This window comes from Balaenoptera musculus, chromosome 15 (assembly GCF_009873245.2).
Source record: "Balaenoptera musculus isolate JJ_BM4_2016_0621 chromosome 15, mBalMus1.pri.v3, whole genome shotgun sequence".
Taxonomy (NCBI): Eukaryota; Metazoa; Chordata; class Mammalia; order Artiodactyla; family Balaenopteridae; genus Balaenoptera; species Balaenoptera musculus.
Window position 1 is genome coordinate 79,885,508 of NC_045799.1, and position 19,023 is coordinate 79,904,530.

The following is a 19,023-nucleotide window of genomic DNA, read 5'->3' on the forward strand; positions in this document are numbered from 1 at the left end:
CACCCTCAGATCGTGCTAAGCGCCTCTTTTTTGGGGGGGGGGGCCATGCCACGCGGCTTGCAGGATCTTAGTTCTCCGACCAGGGATGGGACCCGTGCCCCCTGCAGTGGAAGCGCGGAGTCCTAACCGCTGGACCGCCAGGGAATTCCCACGCCTCCAGTTTTGAAGGTGCAGAGGCCTGTAGCTGAGCCACACCTGCTCAGGATGACGATGACCACGCCTTTTCCCAATCACCTATCCCCACTCTCCCCACCCCTCGGACCACCCTGCTGCTTTATTGGTCATCCCATAATATACCCCGAGCATCTTGCCTTCTGGGAGGCAGGTCTGAGCCTTGCTCTTCTGTCTCTCCGCGTGGCTGCCTTGTGAACTAAACCCTCTCTGCTGCAAACCTCGGCGTCTCAGCGATTTGGCCTGCTACACGTCAGGCAAAAGGTTCGGTGACAAATATGGTGAGCCTGCCAGGGGTGAGTCCAGACGGACCATTTGCCCGTGCCTGGTCGGCCCCTTGCTGGTATTTTGAGTCCAAGTAGCTGCCTCGTCCTTTTGCTCCGGGGACTGTGCCCCAGATTTCCTCAATGAGACGCTGTGGGCCTTCGGCGCCTAGTTTTGTTTTGCAGCAAAGAAACGGTTTTGGGTTTGGAAGACGTCTTTTGGGTGAGTAACACACCTGTGCCCAGGTTGTTTGGCGTTCCCGTCCAGATTGGGGGGTGGGGAGGGCATGGAGGGTGGAGGCCCACCTGGCAGGATTTTGGTAGAAAATATAAAAGGTTCCAGCTGCTCAGGTGCTCTATACCTGGGTTGGAGGCCCAGGGTGCTGGGTTCGGTCTTGTTTTTGGTCTGGTTTGTTTGTGCCACGATATCCTTTAGCCTCTGGAGCATAATGGCCTAAAAATGGACACTTAGGTTACAATACAATTTTGCAACTAGATTTATTTTGTAAATGGGAAGAAAAATGGGATGAAATACCTTATGTACAGTCTTTTATGTTATTGTATCAGAATAAACCATGTGCAGAGAAGATGATGGCCCAACAGGAAGGGAAGGCAAAGAAACCTGTTTTGCTTGATTCAGGAGGAGGGGGACTTGCTGTGGGTTCAGTTGGACACTCCGACTGCTCCTCCCCCGCCCCCATATGATGGCGCCGCTGCTCCTTCGTTGCTGGTGCCTGAGCCACAGCCTCCGGCTTGGGGTGGGGGGCGCCCTCCCAGTCTCTGAGAATGGAGAAATAGGCATGGTCTCCCCGCTCATACCCTCCAGGGCACTGGATTTGGCCAGGGAGCTACCCATACTCAGGCAGGGCAATATTCATTCAGGTAAGTTCCCGATGGGGTGTGGACACCGAGACTGGGCAGCTGATGGGGTGGATCTGGGTCCATCCCCCCTTTGCAACTTTGGATTTATTTCCTTGGAAGAACAGTATGCCACCTTCCAGAGATGACCCAAAGAGAATGGAAAATCTTTTTTCATCGGTATTTGCAACCCACAGCCCAACTTGGGCAGATGTTCAACATTGAATAAATACCCTCCTCACTTCAGAAGAATGTTGAGTGGTGCTGAGGAGGCAGATCGGCTTCATACAGAAACCCCTGGCAACCCCCTATGGGCTGCTGCAAGCGTAGCTGTACCAACAGTGGATCCTAATTGGACTGTGAATGCTGGAGATGGGCTAAAACTTAAGCATCATGGAGACTGCGTTCCTGCAGGCTTACGAAGAGGGGCGCCAAGACAGCGAAGCCTCAGTAAAGTACAGGAGGTAAGACAGAAACTGAATGAGGATCCTTCAGAATTTCTAGAAAGGGTCTTTAAAGCTTATTGGCAATATACAGATAGAGACCCTGAGGCGCCAAAGAATTTAAGGATGGTTAATATGACTTCTTGATCAGAGTGCTCCCAGCATACAGAAGAAACTGCAAAGGTGGGAGGGACTTAAGGGATGTCTTTGTCTCAACTTGTTGAAATTGCCTTTAAAGTTTCTAATGGCAGGGAGCAGGTTCAGGAGAAAAGGGAACACTGGAGAATGAGACAGCAGACCGCTCTGCTGGCGGCTGCCTTAGCAGAGGGAAGAGCTGGACCAAATGGAGGACCCCCACGAGGGACTCGGCCAAAGGTAACAGGGCATCTGATAGTGGGATCCCGCCAATGTGCATATTGCAAACAGGAGGGACATCCTAAGTAAGACTCTTGAAGAAGGTAAACAGGTGGCACATCAGATGCCAGAGTTAACTGAGAAAGACAGTGACCAAGAAAGACAGGGCCCAGAGGCTCCTTTAAATCCCGAGTGTCTCCATATCTCCCATATGGAGCCCTGGGTGATTATGGCAGGGGGCCACTTACTCGGTTTAAAATACAAGACTTACTAAATTTTCTTCTGAGTCTTATGTTAGCAACTGGGGTGTCCAGAGAAACCTTGAAAAAGCCTTTTCTCCAGCTGCTAGACTCTCAGATAGAGGAGGACCCATCTGAAGCATAGCTTTCTGTACAAGCCTGAATGCCCCAGTCCCCTTCCAGGATGAGATTTACTAACTAAAGTAAATGCCAAGGTTACCTTTGCACCTGGAGGAGTGGACACCCAAAGTTCCGCCAGAGCAGGCTTGTACATCGCAGGGTCTACTGCTCCGACCTCAAAGAGAACAGCCGGCAGCCATTCTGGAAGAGGTACTGCAGAAGGTGAGTCCAGAGGTATGGGCAGATGGGAGGCCGGGAAAAGCAAAGACAGCTACACCTGTACAGGTGAGGCTCTGCCCTGGGGCAAAAACTCCAAACTTAATGCAGTACCCAGTAAAGGAGCAGGCAAAGCATGGAATCCATCCCCTGCTAACAGCCTTCCTCGAATATGATTTAATGCGTCCCTGCAAGTCACCTTATACTCCAGTTTTACCGGTCTAGAACCAGGTAGAGAGGAATATTGGTTTGTGCATTACTTAAAAGCAATTAATCGAATTCTGGAAGATACTCATCCAGGAGTCTCTAATCCATACACTCTCCTCACTACTGCTCACCAGAGATTTTTGTTGGTTTACTGTACTGGATTTGAAGGATGTTTGGGGGTTTGTTTGTTTGTTTGTTTTGCATACCCTTGAGATTTGAATCCCAAGAATTGTTTGCTTTTAATGGGAAGATCTAGATACAAGAGTTAAACAGCAGTATTGCTGGACAGGAAGTCCTCAGGGACTTAAAAATTCCCCCATGATGTTTGTAGAAATGCTGGCAAAATATTTGAAGGCCCTTCAACTAAACAAGGGAGCCCTTTTCCAGCATGTGGATGGTATCATTCTGATTGCCAGTAAAACAAAGGACACCTGAGACCAGAATACAGTTTTTTTGTTTGTTTTTTAAAGGAATTCCTTTATTTTTTTAAATTTTATTTATTTATTATTTATTTTTGGCTGTGTTGGGTCTTCGTTTCTGTGCATGGGCTTTCTCTAGTTGCGGCAAGCGGGGGCCACTCTTCATTGCGGTGCGCGGGCCTCTCACTATCGCGGCCTCTCTTGTTGCGAGCACAGGCTCCAGACGCGCAGGCTCAGTAGTTGTGGCTCACGGGCCTAGTTGCTCCGCGGCATGTGGGATCTTCCCAGACCAGGGCTCGAATCCGTGTCCCCTGCATTGGTAGGCAGATTCTCAACCGCTGCGCCACCAGGGAAGCCCCAGAATACAGTTTTGATTTTGAACTCTATGGTTGAATGAAGCTATAAGGTGTCCAAGAAGAAGGCATAGTTCTCTGCCCTCTATTAAATACTTGGGTTTTGAACTCTCATAAGGACAGAGAGACTTGCTCCCTGACAGAAGGGAAGCTCTAGCCGGGGTTGCAGTTCCCACTGTCAGGAGACAATTGTGGGGATTCCGGGGAATAGCTGGGTTCTGCTGCAATTGGATCCCCAACTTTGGATTCATGGCAAAACCACTTTAGGAAGCTCTTAGAGGAGGAGGAGATGAACGTCTAGACTGAAATCTTGGAAGAGTAAACAACCAGAAGACCAGCTTCATTCTCTCTAGACTGGACCTTGTGTGGAACGTGATGGGAAATGGAAATCATACTGCACAGGAGAACTGTCGACCGAGATCATCCAAGCCTTGGCGGGTTCCAGACCCTCTACACTGACTTCTCCCAGCGGGCAAGTGAACCCCTAACAGATCTTAAGCGGCTTTTCAGAAAGAAGCCACAAGAAAGAAATTAAGGCTTGCAAGGACAATTCAATGATTAGGACTTCTCATACTTGGGCAAAAGCAGGTACTCTCTCTAGCTGTTGGATATTTCATCCAAAACCTTTTTCTGTATTTGATCATGCTGACCCCTTGATCCTGCCTGTCATTAATTTTTTTTTAATTATTTTTTTTGGCTGCACCACAAGGCATGTGGGATCTTAGTTTCCCGACCAGGGATTGAAACTGAGCCCCCTGCATGGGAAGCATGAAGTCTTAACCACTGGACCACCAGGGAAGTACCTGTCATTAATTTTTTGACTGTCCCTAACTTCACTGTAACATATCAGATTAGGCTAATCAACAGAATTTCCTGTCCTGTTTTTCCTTGTCTAAGATGAAATTTGGTCCTTATGACCTCAGATTTAAAAAAAAAAAAAAAGACTGCAGTCTACCCCTGTCAAGGTTCTATGAGGTGAGGATAGAAAACATACTTATTTTTCTCCAGCCTGTGTTCCTTCCATAGTTAAGTGTTTCAGCCAAACTGATAAAGATTGGGACTCTCCAATATGTAAAAAGGTAAGACACTGATCCCTGGCTTGACCGTGTCCTAGATAAAATCCCTAAAAAATAAAGCCTAAATTTTAACAATGTGTGCCCCCTCAGGGTACATCTTTGTCTGCCGTTTCAATTATCAATCTTGGGCCTATGACAGCTGGCACGTAGGTGGTATCTGTTTATTGGGATCAAAGTGCTAACTTGAAACTGGGAACAAGAGAATGTTTTCAAGTGAGCGCTAAACAGTTGCATTCCTGAAGGTTTTGTTAGCCCTATGCTTTTTTTTTTAACTGGAGTATAGTTGATTTATTGAATACAGTGCTGTGTTAGCCCTATGCCTCTTATCAGCAGGAAATAGCCACATCATCGTCCCCTCTTCCCTCGAGATTGAGGAATAATCAAAAGATGGGGGGGTGGTGGTAAAACTGGGTAATTATCAGTCAAATCCATTTCATCTGCCTTCACTAATCAAGGTCATTCATTTTGAGACTTGCATGTCCTCCAAGCAGCATGTAGCCTAAACAATGTTTGTCCCAGTTGTTTTCTAGGAGCTTGGAGTCAGCTGTGTCTAGTTTGAGCTGATCTGGTTAAGACTGGATAGGGCCACTGACCCTCCAACTGAGCCTGCCCATGTGTCCACTTGGTGACCTTTTGACATCAAAGGGTAACCCTCAGATCATGCTAAGCACCTCCATTTTTGCATGTGCAGAGGCCTGTAGCTTAGTTATACCTGTGCAGAATGACAGTCACCGCAGCTTTTTCCAATTACACATCCTCATTGCCCCCACGCCTCAGACTGCCTTGCTTCTTTATTCCATAAACACCTGGAGCCCCTTGCCTTCCAGGAGGTGAATCTGAGACTTGTGTTTCCTTGCTTGGCTGCCTTATGAATAAACCCTCTTTTTGCTGCAAACCCTGGCATCTCAGCGTTTTGGCTTGCTGCATGTTGGGCAAAATGATCCTGGTTTGGTAACAGTCACAGGGCATTACTTAGATTCTCCCCCAATCATTTTTTTTTTTTTTTTTTTTAAGGGGTGAGTGTCTCTCCCTTCTCACTGACATTTAATTGTTCCCTTTTCCTAAACAAACAATACCCTGAAGAAATGAAATTGAGCAGGACCCTGGGGGGGTGTTCCTGGGGACAGACACACCCCCGTCTCCCACCTCTTGTGTGTAGAAAAGCTTTAGTCTCCTAGGCCTTCCCTGAGTTCCAAAGAGCAAGTATTTTTTTTGTCTCCAAAATTGTATTTTTTAATTTTTAAAATTATTTTTCAAATTTTATTGAAGTATAGTTGATTTACAATGTTGTGTTAATTACTGCTGTACAGCAAAGTGATTCACTTACGTATATACATTCTTTTTTTTTTTTTAATTATTTTTATGGTTGTGTTGGGTCTTCGTTTCTGCGCAAGGGCTTTCTCTAGTTGTGTCAATCCGGGGCCACTCTTCATCGCGGTGCGTGGGCCTCTCACTGTCGCGGCCTCTCTTGTTGCGGAGCACAGGCTCCAGACGCGCAGGCTCAGTAGTTGTGGCTCACGGGCCCAGCTGCTCCGCGGCATGTGGGATCTTCCCAGACCAGGGCTTGAACCGGTGTCCCCTGCATTGGCAGGCAGATTCTCAACCACTGCGCCACCAGGGCAGCCCTATACATTCTTCTTTAATATTTTCTTCCATTATGGTTTATCATAGGATATTGAATATAGTTCCCTGTGCTATACAGTAGGACCTTGGTGTTTATCCATCCTGTATATAATACATCCACTAACCCCAACCTCCCACTCCATCCCTCCCCCAACCCCCCACCTAGCCCAACCACCAGTCTGTTCTCTATGTCCGTGATTCTGTTTCATAGATAGGTTTCTTTGTGTCATATTTTAGATTCCAGATATAAGTGGTATCATATGGTATTTGGCTTTCTGACTTACTTCACTTAGTATGATAATCTCTAGGTCCATCCATGTTGCTGCAAATGGCATTATTTCATTCTTTTTTATGGGTGAATAGTATTCCATTGTATGTATGTATGTGTATACACATACATACATACAATGTATATATACTGCCTCTCTTGTTGGGAGCATGGGCTCTAGGCACGTGGGCTTCAGTAGCTGTGGCACACGGGCTCAGTAGCTGTGTCTCGTGGGCTCCAGAACGCAGGCTCAGTAGTTGTGGCGCACAGGCTTAGTTGTTCTGCAGCATGTGGGATCTTCCCGGACCAGGGCTCGAACCCGTGTCTCCTGCGTCGGCAGGTGGATTCTTAATCACTGCGCCACCAGGGAAGCCCCAAAACTTTTTTTTTTTTTTTGCATATGCAGTTAGAGAAGTCTGGCTTGATTTAAAAAAAAAAAAAAATTCTTTTTTTGGGGGGGATGGTGGTGGGATGAATTGGGAGACTGGGATTGACATATATATACACTAATATGTATACAATAGATAACTAATAACCTGCTGTATAAAAAAAATAAAATTCAAAAAAAATTCTTTTCAAAATTCTGGCCCTGAGAGAGCAAAAGTACTCCTAGGTAAAAGGTTAAGTTATAACTCTTATTTCCTTGAAATGCAAACACAGCTCACATTGTCTGAGACTATGGTCTTAGCTTACTTGGCAGAACCTAAAACTGAGAGGAAATGGGAAAAGAAGCGTTTTAAAACTCCAGTAAACTTATTCCAACTGTTATAAATTAATGTGTTTTAGACGTCTAATTCATGACTGTTTTAAAATGAAACTATGAGATCTCTAGTTCTGTCTTTAAAAATTAATTTGTAAATGAGCTCTAATTGATTGGCTCAAAGGAAATTAGGTGCTTATATAAATTCTCAGGACTACAACAGAAATTAACCCAAATGAATTTCAAGTTCATGTGATCTGGGGGAATATTCAGTATTAAACTAACTTTAATACCAGATATTAAGTTTGGTTTAATACAGACCTGTCTTTAGAGTCATCAGTATTAAGTATAATACTTTTATTGTACTTAGGTTTACTGAAAATCAATAAATTCTCATTATCCCTGTTGCAGAATTTGTCAGCAAGAAAAGATTAACTTGGTATGATATTGTCATAAGTAATAGAGATAAATGGGATAAAAGCTTTTAGGTGAACTCTTTAGGAATAATTGTTCGTTTTTCCAGATTTTTGGTAACTTGAGTTTTCCTAAATGAAGGTAAAATGATGAAAATTAATTGAATGTCTAAATCATTTTTAAATAAGATGAAATACTGGAACACTTGCTAAACAAGTCTGTTTACCTAATTTAGTTTTTCTCTAACAAGAGGACAAAAGATATGTCTAATAAACCCAAACATGTCTTGTACCACATTGAAGAAATTATGCTATGAGAAAGTGTTTTTATGTTATAGAAGATGTTCCTAAGTTTGCTAATCAGAAAATGCTGGTATGATAAACATTTCACAGTTGCTTGCCTCTTGGTTTTTGCTAGAGATTAAAGTTTTTAAGGGTTAAAAATTGTGATAGGTAATTAAAAACTACTAGAAATAAGGGAAACATTTCAGTATGTAAAGAAAGTAGGATATATGTTGTTGGCAAGAAGGTATGAAAAATGGAGATATTTTTGTTCAAGAGTAGATTTGTCCTAGAGCTGGTTGTTTCTGGATGGGGAAAGAATAAGGGACAAACTCATATGGATATAGGAAGTTGTGGAAGAGGAACCTTGAGAAAAGAGTTTTGTTCATGGTCAGAACTGGATAAGATTAGATTGCATTCAATCTAAGTAAATTAATTTTGTTATTAAAAGTAAGCTGATAGGACTTCCCTGGTGGTGTGGTGGTTAAGAATCCGCCTGCCAATGCAGGGGACACGGGTTCGAGCCCTGGTCCAGGAAAATCCCACATGCTGTGGAGCAACTAAGCCTGTGTGCCACAACTACTGAGCCTGTGCTGTAGAGCCTGTGAGCCACAACTACTGAGCTCATGAGCCACAACTACTGAAGCCCATGTGCCTAGAGCCTGTGCTCTGCAACGAGAAGCCACTGCAATGAGAAGCCCATGCACCGCAAAGAAGAGTAGCCCCCCATCGCCGCAACTAGAGAAAGCCTGCAGGCAGCAACGAAGACCCAATGCAGCCAAAAATAAATTTATTTTAAAAAGTATTTTATTTATTTAAGCTGATACAAGACTGGAGTTTGGTTTTTTGTTATGAGAAGGTTTTCTTGGAATATTGAGCTGCTTTAAGTAAAACTTTCTTTTATTATTTTTTAATATTTTGTCCACACCATGCGTCTTATGGGATCTCAGTTCCCTGACCAGGAATTGAGCCCGGGCCACAGCAGTGACAGTGCTGAATCCTAACCACTAGGCCACCAGGGAACTCCCAATAAGACTGTTTAAGTGATCTGTTGTAACCTTCTGTATTTGCCTTTGAAATCTTCACTGTCACTTTAGTTAAGTGAATACTTTCACAATACTTATGATTCTACTTGACCAAGTGTTTTAAAACTTTATTTAAAAAAAACTTTATTGAAATATAGTTGATTTACAATGCTGTGTTAGTTTCAGGTGTACAGCAAAGTGATTCACTTATATATATGTACATTCTTTTTTTTTTTTTTTTTAAACATATGGAGATCAACATGATTCCCAGCTTTTTTTTTTTTTTTTAAGAAATTCACGTTCTTTTATTTATTTTATTTATTTATTTATGACTGTGTTGAGTCTTCGTTTCTGTGCGAGGGCTTTCGCTAGTTGCGGCAAGTGGGGACGACTCTTCATCACGGTGCGCGGGCCTCTCACCATCGCGGCCTCTCTTGTTGCGGAGCACAGGCTCCAGACGCGCAGGCTCAGTAATTGTGGCTCACGGGCCCAGTTGCTCCGCGGCATGTGGGATCTTCCCAGACCAGGGCTCGAACCCGTGTCCCCTGCATTGGCAGGCAGACTCTCAACCACTGCGCCACTAGGGAAGCCCTGTACATTCTTTTTTAATATTCTCTTCCATTATGGTTTTTTTCTTTTGGTTATTTCTGAGATATACATTTTAAAGTAATAACTAGAATTATGACTTATAATATTATACCAGAATATATAAGATTTTTAGAAATTTCATGTAATGTCTGAAACATTTATATTAACATATTTCCATACAAATAACCCAAAGAAAGTTTAGTATTAGTTTTTTTTTTTATACTGCAGGTTTTTATTAGTCATCAATTTTATACACATCAGTGTATACATGTCAATCCCAATCGCCCAATTCAGCACACCACCATCCCCACCCCACCGCGGTACTCCCCCCTTGGTGTCTATATGATTGTTTTCTACATCTGTGTCTGAACTTCTGCCCTGCAAACCCATTCATCTGTACCATTTTTCTAGGTTCCACATGCATGCGTTAATATACGATATTTGTTTTTCTCTTTCTGACTTACTTCACTCTGTATGACAGTCTCTAGATCCATCCACGTCTCAACAAATGTCTCAATTTCGTTCCTTTTTATGGCTGAGTAATATTCCATTGTATATATGTACCACACCTTCTTTATCCATTCGTCTGTCGATGGGCATTTAGGTTGCTTCCGTGACCTGGCTATTGTAAATAGTGCTGCAATGAACATTCGGGTGCATGTGTCTTTTTGAATTATGGTTTTCTCTGGGTATATGCCCAGTAGTGGGATTGCTGGATCATATGGTAATTCTATTTTTAGTTCTTTAAGGAACCTCCATACTGTTCTCCATAGTGGCTGTATCAATTTACATTCCCACCAACAGTGCAAGAGGGTTCCCTTTTCTCCACACCCTCTCCAGCATTTGTTGTTTGTAGATTTTCTGATGATGCCCATTCTAACTGGTGTGAGGTAATACCTAGTAGTAGTAGGTAGTGTAGTTCTGATTTGCATTTCTCTAATAATTAGTGATGTTGATCAGCTTTTCATGTGCTTCTTGGCCATCTGTATGTCTTCTTTGGAGAAATGGTCTTCTGCCCAATTTTGGATTGGGTTGTTTGTTTCTTTAATATTGAGCTGCATGGGCTGTTTATATATTTTGGAGATTAATCCTTTGTCCATTGATTCGTTTGCAAATATTTTCTCCCATTCTGAGGGTTGTCTTTTCGTCTTGTTTATGGTTTCCTTTGCTGTGCAAAAGCTTTGAAGTTTCATTAGGTCCCATTTGTTTATTTTTGTTTTTATTTCCATTACTCTAGGAGGTGGATCAAAAAAGATCTTGCTGTGATTTATGTCAAAGAGTGTTCTTCCTATGTTTTCCTCTAAGAGTTTTATAGTGTCCGGTTTTACATTTAGGTCTTTAATCCATTTTGAGTTTATTTTTGTGTATGGTGTTAGGGAGTGTTCTAATTTCATTCTTTTACACGTAGCTGTCCAGTTTTCCCAGCACCACTTATTGAAGAGACTGTCTTTTCTCCATTGTATATCTTTGCCTCCTTTGTCATAGATTAGTTGACCGTAGGTGCGTGGGTTTATCTCTGGGCTTTCTATCTTGTTCCATTGATCTATGTTTCTGTTTTTGTGCCAGTACCATATTGTCTTGATTACTGTAGCTTTGTAGTATAGTCTGAAGTCAGGGAGTCTGATTCCTCCAGCTCCGTTTTTTTCCCTCAAGACTGCTTTGGCTATTCGGGGTCTTTTGTGTCTCCATACAAATTTTGAGATGATTTGTTCTAGTTCCATAAAAAATGCCATTGGTAATTTGATAGGGATTGCATTGAATCTGTAGATTGCTTTGGGTGGTATAGTCATTTTCCCAATATTGATTCTTCCAATCCAAGAACATGGTACATCTCTCCATCTGTTGGTATCATCTTTAATTTCTTTCATCAGTGTCTTACAGTTTTCTGCATACAGGTCTTTTGTTTCCCTAGGTAGGTTTATTCCTAGGTATTTTATTCTTTTTGTTGCAATGGTAAATGGGAACGTTTCCATAATTTCTCTTTCAGATTTTTCATCATTAGTATATAAGAATGCAAGAGATTTCTGTGCATTAATTTTGTATCCTGCAACTTTTCCAAAGTCATTGATTAGCTGTAGTAGTTTTCTGGTGGCATTTTTAGGATTCTCTATGTATAGTATCATGTCATCTGCAAACAGTGACAGTTTTACTTCTTCTTTTCCAATTTGTATTCCTTTTATTTCTTTTTCTTCTCTGATTGCCGTGGCTAGGACTTCCAGAACTATGTTGAATAATAGTGGTGAGAGTGGACATCCTTGTCTCATTCCTGATCTTAGAGGAAATGCTTTCAGTTTTTCACCATTGAGAATGATGTTTGCTGTGGGTTTGTCCTATATGGCCTTTATTATGTTGAGGTAGGTTCCCTCTATGCCCACTTTCTGGAGAGTTTTTATCATAAATGGGTGTTGAATTTTGTCAAAAGTTTTTCTGCATCTATTGAGATGATCATATGGTTTTTATTCTTCCATTTGTTAATATGGTGTATCACATTGGTTGATTTGCATATATTGAAGAATCCTTGCATCCCTGGGATAAATCCCACTTGATCATGGTGTGTGATCCTTTTAATGTGTTGCTGGATTCTGTTTGCTAGTATTTTGTTGAGGATTTTTGCATCTATATTAATCAGTGATATTGGTCTGTAATTTTCTTTTTTTGTAGTGTCTTTGTCTGGTTTTGGTATCAGAGTGATGGTGGCCTCATAGAATGAGTTTGGGAGTGTTCCTTCCTCTGCAGTTCTTTGGAAGAGTTTGAGAAGGATGGGTGTTAGCTGTTCTCTAAATGTTTGATAGAATTCACCTGTGAAGCCATCTGGTCCTGGACTTTTGTTTGTTGGAAGATTTTTAATCACAGTTTCAATTTCATTACTTGTGATTGGTCTGTTCATATTTGCTGTTTCTTCCTGGTTCAGTCTTGGAAGGTTATACCTTTCTAAGAATTTGTCAGTTTCTTCCAGGTTGTCCATTTTATTGGTATAGAGTTGCTTGCAGTAGTCTCTTAGGATGCTTTGTATTTCTGTGGTGTCTGTTGTAACTTCTCCTTTTTCATTTCTAATTTTATTGATTTGAATCCTCTCCCTCTTTCTCTTGATGAGTCTGGCTAATGGTTTATCAATTTTGTTTATCTTCTCAAAGAACCAGCTTTTAGTTTTATTGATCTTTGCTATTGTTTTCTTTGTTTCTATTTCATTTATTTCTGTTCTGACCTTTATGATTTCTTTCCTTCTGCTAACTTTGGGTTTTGTTTGTTCTTCTTTGTCTAGTTCCTTTAGGTGTAAGGTTAGATTGTTTACTTGAGATTTTTCTTGTTTCTTGAGGTAGGCTTGTATAGCTATAAACTTCCCTCTTCGAACTGCTTTTGCTGCATCCCATAGGTTTTGGATCGTCGTGTTTTCATTGTCATTTGTCTCTAGGTATTTTCTGATTTCCTCTTTGATTTCTTCAGTGATCTCTTGGTTATTTAGTAATGTATTGTTTAGCCTCCATGTGTTTGTGTTTTTTCCCCTGTAATTCATTTCTAATCTCATAGCGTTGTGGTCAGAAAAGATGCTTGATATGATTTCAATTTTCTTAAATTTACAGAGGCGTGATTTGTGACCCAAGATGTGATGTATCCTGGAGAATGTTCCGTGCTCACTTGAGAAGAAAGTGTAATCTGCTGTTTTTGGATGGAATGTCCTATAAATATCAATTAAATCTATCTGGTCTATTGTGTCATATTAAAGCTTCTGTTTCCTTATTTATTTTCATTTTGGATGATTTGTCCATTGGTGTAAGTGAGGTGTTAAAGTCCCCCACTATGATTGTGTTACTGTCGATTTCCTTTTATAGCTGTTAGCAGTTGCCTTATGTATTGAGGTGCCTCCTATGTGATAGGTAATTAAAAACTACTAGAAATAAGGGAAACATTTCAGTATGTAAAGAAAGTAGGATATATGTTGTTGGCAAGAAGGTACGAAAAATGGAGATATTTTTGTTCAAGAGTAGATTTGTCCTAGAGCTGGTTGTTTCTGGATGGGGAAAGAATAAGGGACAAACTCATATGGGTATAGGAAGTTGTGGAAGAGGAACCTTGAGAAAAGAGTTTTGTTCATGGTCAGAACTGGATAAGATTAGATTGCATTCAATCTAAGTAAATTAATTTTGTTATTAAAAGTAAGCTGATAGGGCTTCCCTGGTGGCGTGGTGGTTAAGAATCCACCTGCCAATGCAGGGGACACGGGTTCGAGCCCTGGTCCAGGAAGATCCCACATGCTGTAGAGCAACTAAGCCTGTGTGCCACAACTAGTGAGCCTGTGCTCTAGAGCCCATGAGCCACAACTACTGAGCCTGTGAGCCACAACTACTGAAGCCCATGTGCCTAGAGCCTGTGCTCTGCAACAAGAAGTAACTGCAATGAGAAGCCCATGCACCACAACGAAGAGTAGTCCCCCATTGCCACAACTAGAGAAAGCCTGCACACAGCAACGAAGACCCAATGAAGCCAAAAATAAATTTATTTTAAAAAGTATTTTATTTATTTAAGCTGATACAAGACTGGAGTTTGGTTTTTTGTTATGAGAAAGTTTTCTTGGAATATTGAGCTGCTTTAAGTAAGACTTTCTTTTATTATTTTTTAGTATTTTGTCCACACCGTGCAGCCTATGGGATCTCAGTTCCCTGACCAGGGATTGAGCCTGGGCCACAGCAGTGACAGTGCTGAATCCTAACCACTAGGCCACCAGGGAACTCCCAATAAGACTGTTTAAGTGATCTGTTGTAACCTTCTGTATTTGCCTTTGAAATCTTCACTGTCACTTTAGTTAAGTGAATACTTTCACAATACTTACGATTCTACTTGACCAAGTGTTTTAAAACTTATTTTAAAAAAACTTTATTGAAATATAGTTGATTTACAATGCTGTGTTAGTTTCAGGTGTACAGCAAAGTGATTCAGTTATATATGTGGTGTGTATATATACAAATATATGTATGAATACATGGGTATTCTTTTTTAGATTCTGTTCCATTATAGTTATTACAAGGTATTTTAATCAATCAATTAATTTTATTTATTTATTTTTGGCTGCATTGGGTCTTCATTGTGGTGAGCGGGGGCTACTCTTCATTGCGGTGTGCAGGCTTCTCATTGCAGTGGCTCCTCTTGTTGCAGAGCATGGGCTCTAGGTGCACGGACTTCAGTAGTTGTGGCTCATGGGCTCTAGAGCGCAGGCTCAGTAGTTGTGGCGCACGGGCTTAGTTGCTCTGCGGCATGTGGGATCTTCCCGGACCAAGGCTTGAACCCGTGTCCCCTGCATTGGCAGGCGGATTCTTAACCACTGCGCCACCAGCGTAGCCCTATTACAAGATATTGAGTATAGTTCCCTGTACTATACAGTAGGTCCTTGTTGGTTATCTATTTTATATTATAGATAGTAGTGTATCTATTTTAATCCCAAACTCCTAATGTATCCCCCCACTCCATTTCCCCTTTGGTAACCATAAGTTTGTTTTCTATGTTTGTGAGTGTGTTTGTAAAATAAGTTCATTTATAGGATTTTTTTAGATTCCACATATAAGCAATATCATATGTTTGTCTTTCTCTGACTTCATTTAGTATAATAATCTCTAGGTCCATCCATGTTGCTGTAAATAACATTGTCTCATTCTTTTTTATGGCAAATATTCCACTGTGTATATATATACCACATCATCTTTATCCATTCATCTGTCCATGGACACTTAGGTTATTTCCATGTCTTGGCTATTGTGAATAGTGCTGCTATGAACATTAGAGTGTGTGTATCTTTTTGAATTACTTTCTCCAGATCACTGGATCATATGGTAACTCTATTATTTAGTCTCTTTTAAGGAACCTCCCTACTGTTCTCCATAGTGGCTGCACCAATTTACATTCCTACCAACAGTGTAAGGGGGTTCCTTTTTCTCCACACCCTCTCCAGCATTTATTATTCGTAGATTTTAAAAATTAATTAATTAAATTATTGCTCTGCGGGCTCTTCATTGCGGTGCACTGGCTTCTCTAGTTGTGGCACGCGGGCTTTAGAGTGCATGGGCTCTAGAGTGTGTGGGCTCAGTAGTTGCGGCACATGGGCTTAGTTGTGGTATGTGGGATCTTAGTTCCCTGATCAGGGATTGGACCTGTGCCCCCTGCAGTGGAAGTGCAGAGTCTTAACCGCTGGACTGCCAGGGAAGTCCCTCACATATATGGTAATTCTAGTTTTTAGTTTTCTGAGGAACCTCCATGCTGTTTTCCACAGTGGCTGCACCAACTTACATTCCCACCAACAGTGTAGGAGCGTTCGATTTTCCAAAGAGCAAATTTAATCAGATTGAGAAAATGCAGAAACAAAGGAAACCAGTCAAGCAAGACAAAATAATAGTTTAGCCATAAAACAACGTCGAGAACCTTTAGTTCCTCCTCAAGGGATACAGATAATGTCCTGAGCCATACCCTTGAGTTGTTTTGCAGACACTAAACCCCCACCAGGTGGAGGAAGTTAACTGCATGCTGACCACCAGCACATAGCCCCCAGACCTGTTGGAACCAGAAGGTTGATAACTGAGATTCTCGAAACATTATCCTGTTATCTCATCATCAACCAGAGAATTGTACAGGAGCTGATTACCCACCTGTGACCTTTTCCCTCACACTGTTTTTAAAAAAACCTTCTCTGAAAGCCATCAGGGAGTTTGGGTCTTTTGAGCACAAGCTGCCCTTTCTCCTTGCTTGGTGCTCTTCAATAAACACTACTTTCCTTCACCACAACTAGGTATCAGTAGATTGGCTTAGTTCAGTAACAATTTTGGTGACCCAGATGGAATTCCCATCTGGAGTGGGTGTGTCTTGCCTGTGGCACATAGGCCCCTGGCTGGTTGCAGCTCTCAGATCCTGTCCAGCAGCTGTCTGAGCACCTTTGTCTCAGGGACAGTGCTGAGTGCTTACTGCTGACTTGGTGTCACTGGCCCATAGGCACTTTCAATTCCATGGTGAAGGAAATAAGGCTCTAGTTCTGGTCTGTGAGATGTCTGGTAAGTAGTGGAACCCTACACGTGACCACACCAGGATATTCTTCCCTACTGGGTTGCCTTGAATGGAATTTTTCCTTTGGGGGGTGGGGTGGGAGAAAGCATAGGACTTGGTGGTCTGGTTTTAAGCAAAATGCTTTTTTGAAAAAAATAATTATTTTATTTATTTTGGCTGCGCCAAGTCTTTGTTGTGGCATGTGGGATCTTTTAGTTGCGGCACACAGACTCTTAGTTGCAGCATGCATGGGGGATCTAGTTCCCCAGCCAGGGATTGAACCCAGGGCCCCAGCACTGGGAGCACGGAGTCTTACCCACTGGACCACCAGGGAAGTCCCCAAAATGCTGCTTTAATTGGAGTCTTGTCTTCTGGGTTGAGGAATCCTACAGCCATCCCGCACTGCCCTTGCGGTGATTGGGAAACTCCCTGTTCATCCAAGGCTCGTTGGTACCCCTATCTGGAACAACAGGTAGGAAATCTTCCATTCTTGTGCTAGGGAACTGTGATCCTGAGAGGCCTCTGAGCACTGGGTTGCCTGGCTCTGATCTGTTTCTGGTAATACCAGCTGTATGGAAAAATGGGAAATCAGAGCTCTATTGCATCTTCTAGTCCCCTGGGGTGTATTTTACAAAACTGGGAAATCTTCAGCTATGTTTCTATGAAAAGAAAAATGACTTTGTTATAATACCACATGGCCAGAATGTTTAGACTGGAGAAAAATGGCCAAGATGAAACTCTTGACATTTCAAACTTTTTAAAAATAAATTTATTTATTTTATTTTATTTTTGGCTGCATTGGGTCTTTGTTGCTGCACGTGGGCTTTTCTCTGGTTGTGGTGAGCAGGGGTTACTCTTCATTGTGGCGTGCAGGCTTCGCATTGTGGTGGCCACTCTTGTTGGGAGCATGGGCTCTAGGCGCGTGGGCTTCAATAGTTGTGGCACACGGGCTCAGTAGCTGTGTCTCGTGGGCTCCAGAACGCAGGCTCAGTAGCTGAGGCGCACAGGCTTAGTTGTTCTGCGGCATGTGGGATATTCCCGGACCAGGGCTCAAACCCATGTCTCCTGCATCGGCAGGTAGATTCTTAATCACTGCGCCACCAGGGAAGCCCCAAAACTTTTTTTTTTTTTTTTTTGCATATGCAGTTAGAGAAGTCTGGCTTGATTAAAAAAAAAAAAAAATTCTTTTTTTGAGGGGGATGGTGGTGGGATGAATTGGGAGATTGGGATTGACATATATACACTAATATGTATACAATAGATAACTAATAACCTGCTGTATAAAAAAAAAATTCAAAAAAAATTCTTTTCAAAATTCTGGCCCTGAGAGAGCAAAAGTACTCCTAGGTAAAAGGTTAAGTTATAACTCTTATTTCCTTGAAATGCAAACACAGCTCACATTGTCTGAGACTATGGTCTTAGCTTACTTGGTGGAACCTGAAACTGAGAGGAAATGGGAAAAGAAGCGTTTTAAAACTCAAGTAAACATATTTCAACTGTTATAAATTAATGTGTTTTAGATGCCTAATTCATGACTGTTTTAAAATGAAACTATGAAATCTCTAGTTCTGTCTTTAAAAATTAATTTGTAAATGAGCTCTAATTGATTGGCTCAAAGGAAATTAGGTGCTTATATAAATTCTCAGGACTACAACAGAAATTAACCCAAATGAATTTCAAGTTCATGTGATCTGGGGGAATATTCAGTATTAAACTAACTTTAATACCAGATATTAAGTTTGGTTTAATACAGACCTGTCTTTAGAGTCATCAGTATTAAGTATAATACTTTTATTGTACTTAGGTTTACTGAAAATCAATAAATTCTCATTATCCCTGTTGCAGAATTTGTCAGCAAGAAAAGATTAACTTGGTATGATATTGTCATAAGTAATAGAGATAAATGGGATAAAAGCTTTTAGGTGAACTCTTTAGGAATAATTGTTCGTTTTTCCAGATTTTTGGTAACTTGAGTTTTCCTAAATGAAGGTAAAATGATGAAAATTAATTGAATGTCTAAATCATTTTTAAATAAGATGAAATACTGGAACACTTGCTAAACAAGTCTGTTTACCTAATTTAGTTTTTCTCTAACAAGAGGACAAAAGATATGTCTAATAAACCCAAACATGTCTTGTACCACATTGAAGAAATTATGCTATGTGAAAGTGTTTTTACGTTATAGAAGATGTTCCTAAGTTTGCTAATCAGAAAATGCTGGTATGATAAACATTTCACAGTTGCTTGCCTCTTGGTTTTTGCTAGAGATTAAAGTTTTTAAGGGTTAAAAATTGTGATAGGTAATTAAAAACTACTAGAAATAAGGGAAACATTTCAGTATGTAAAGAAAGTAGGATAGGGCTTCCCTGGTGGCGCAGTGGT

General features: G+C 41.4%; 1 non-coding gene across 1 annotated transcript; it reads right to left on the reverse strand.

Annotated features, from left to right (window-relative positions):
• Positions 1-14,272: 14,272 nt before the first annotated feature.
• On the reverse strand, positions 14,273-14,344 carry TRNAD-GUC. The gene has a single exon. It is a non-coding gene; the product is annotated as a tRNA-Asp (tRNA).
• Positions 14,345-19,023: the final 4,679 nt, after the last annotated feature.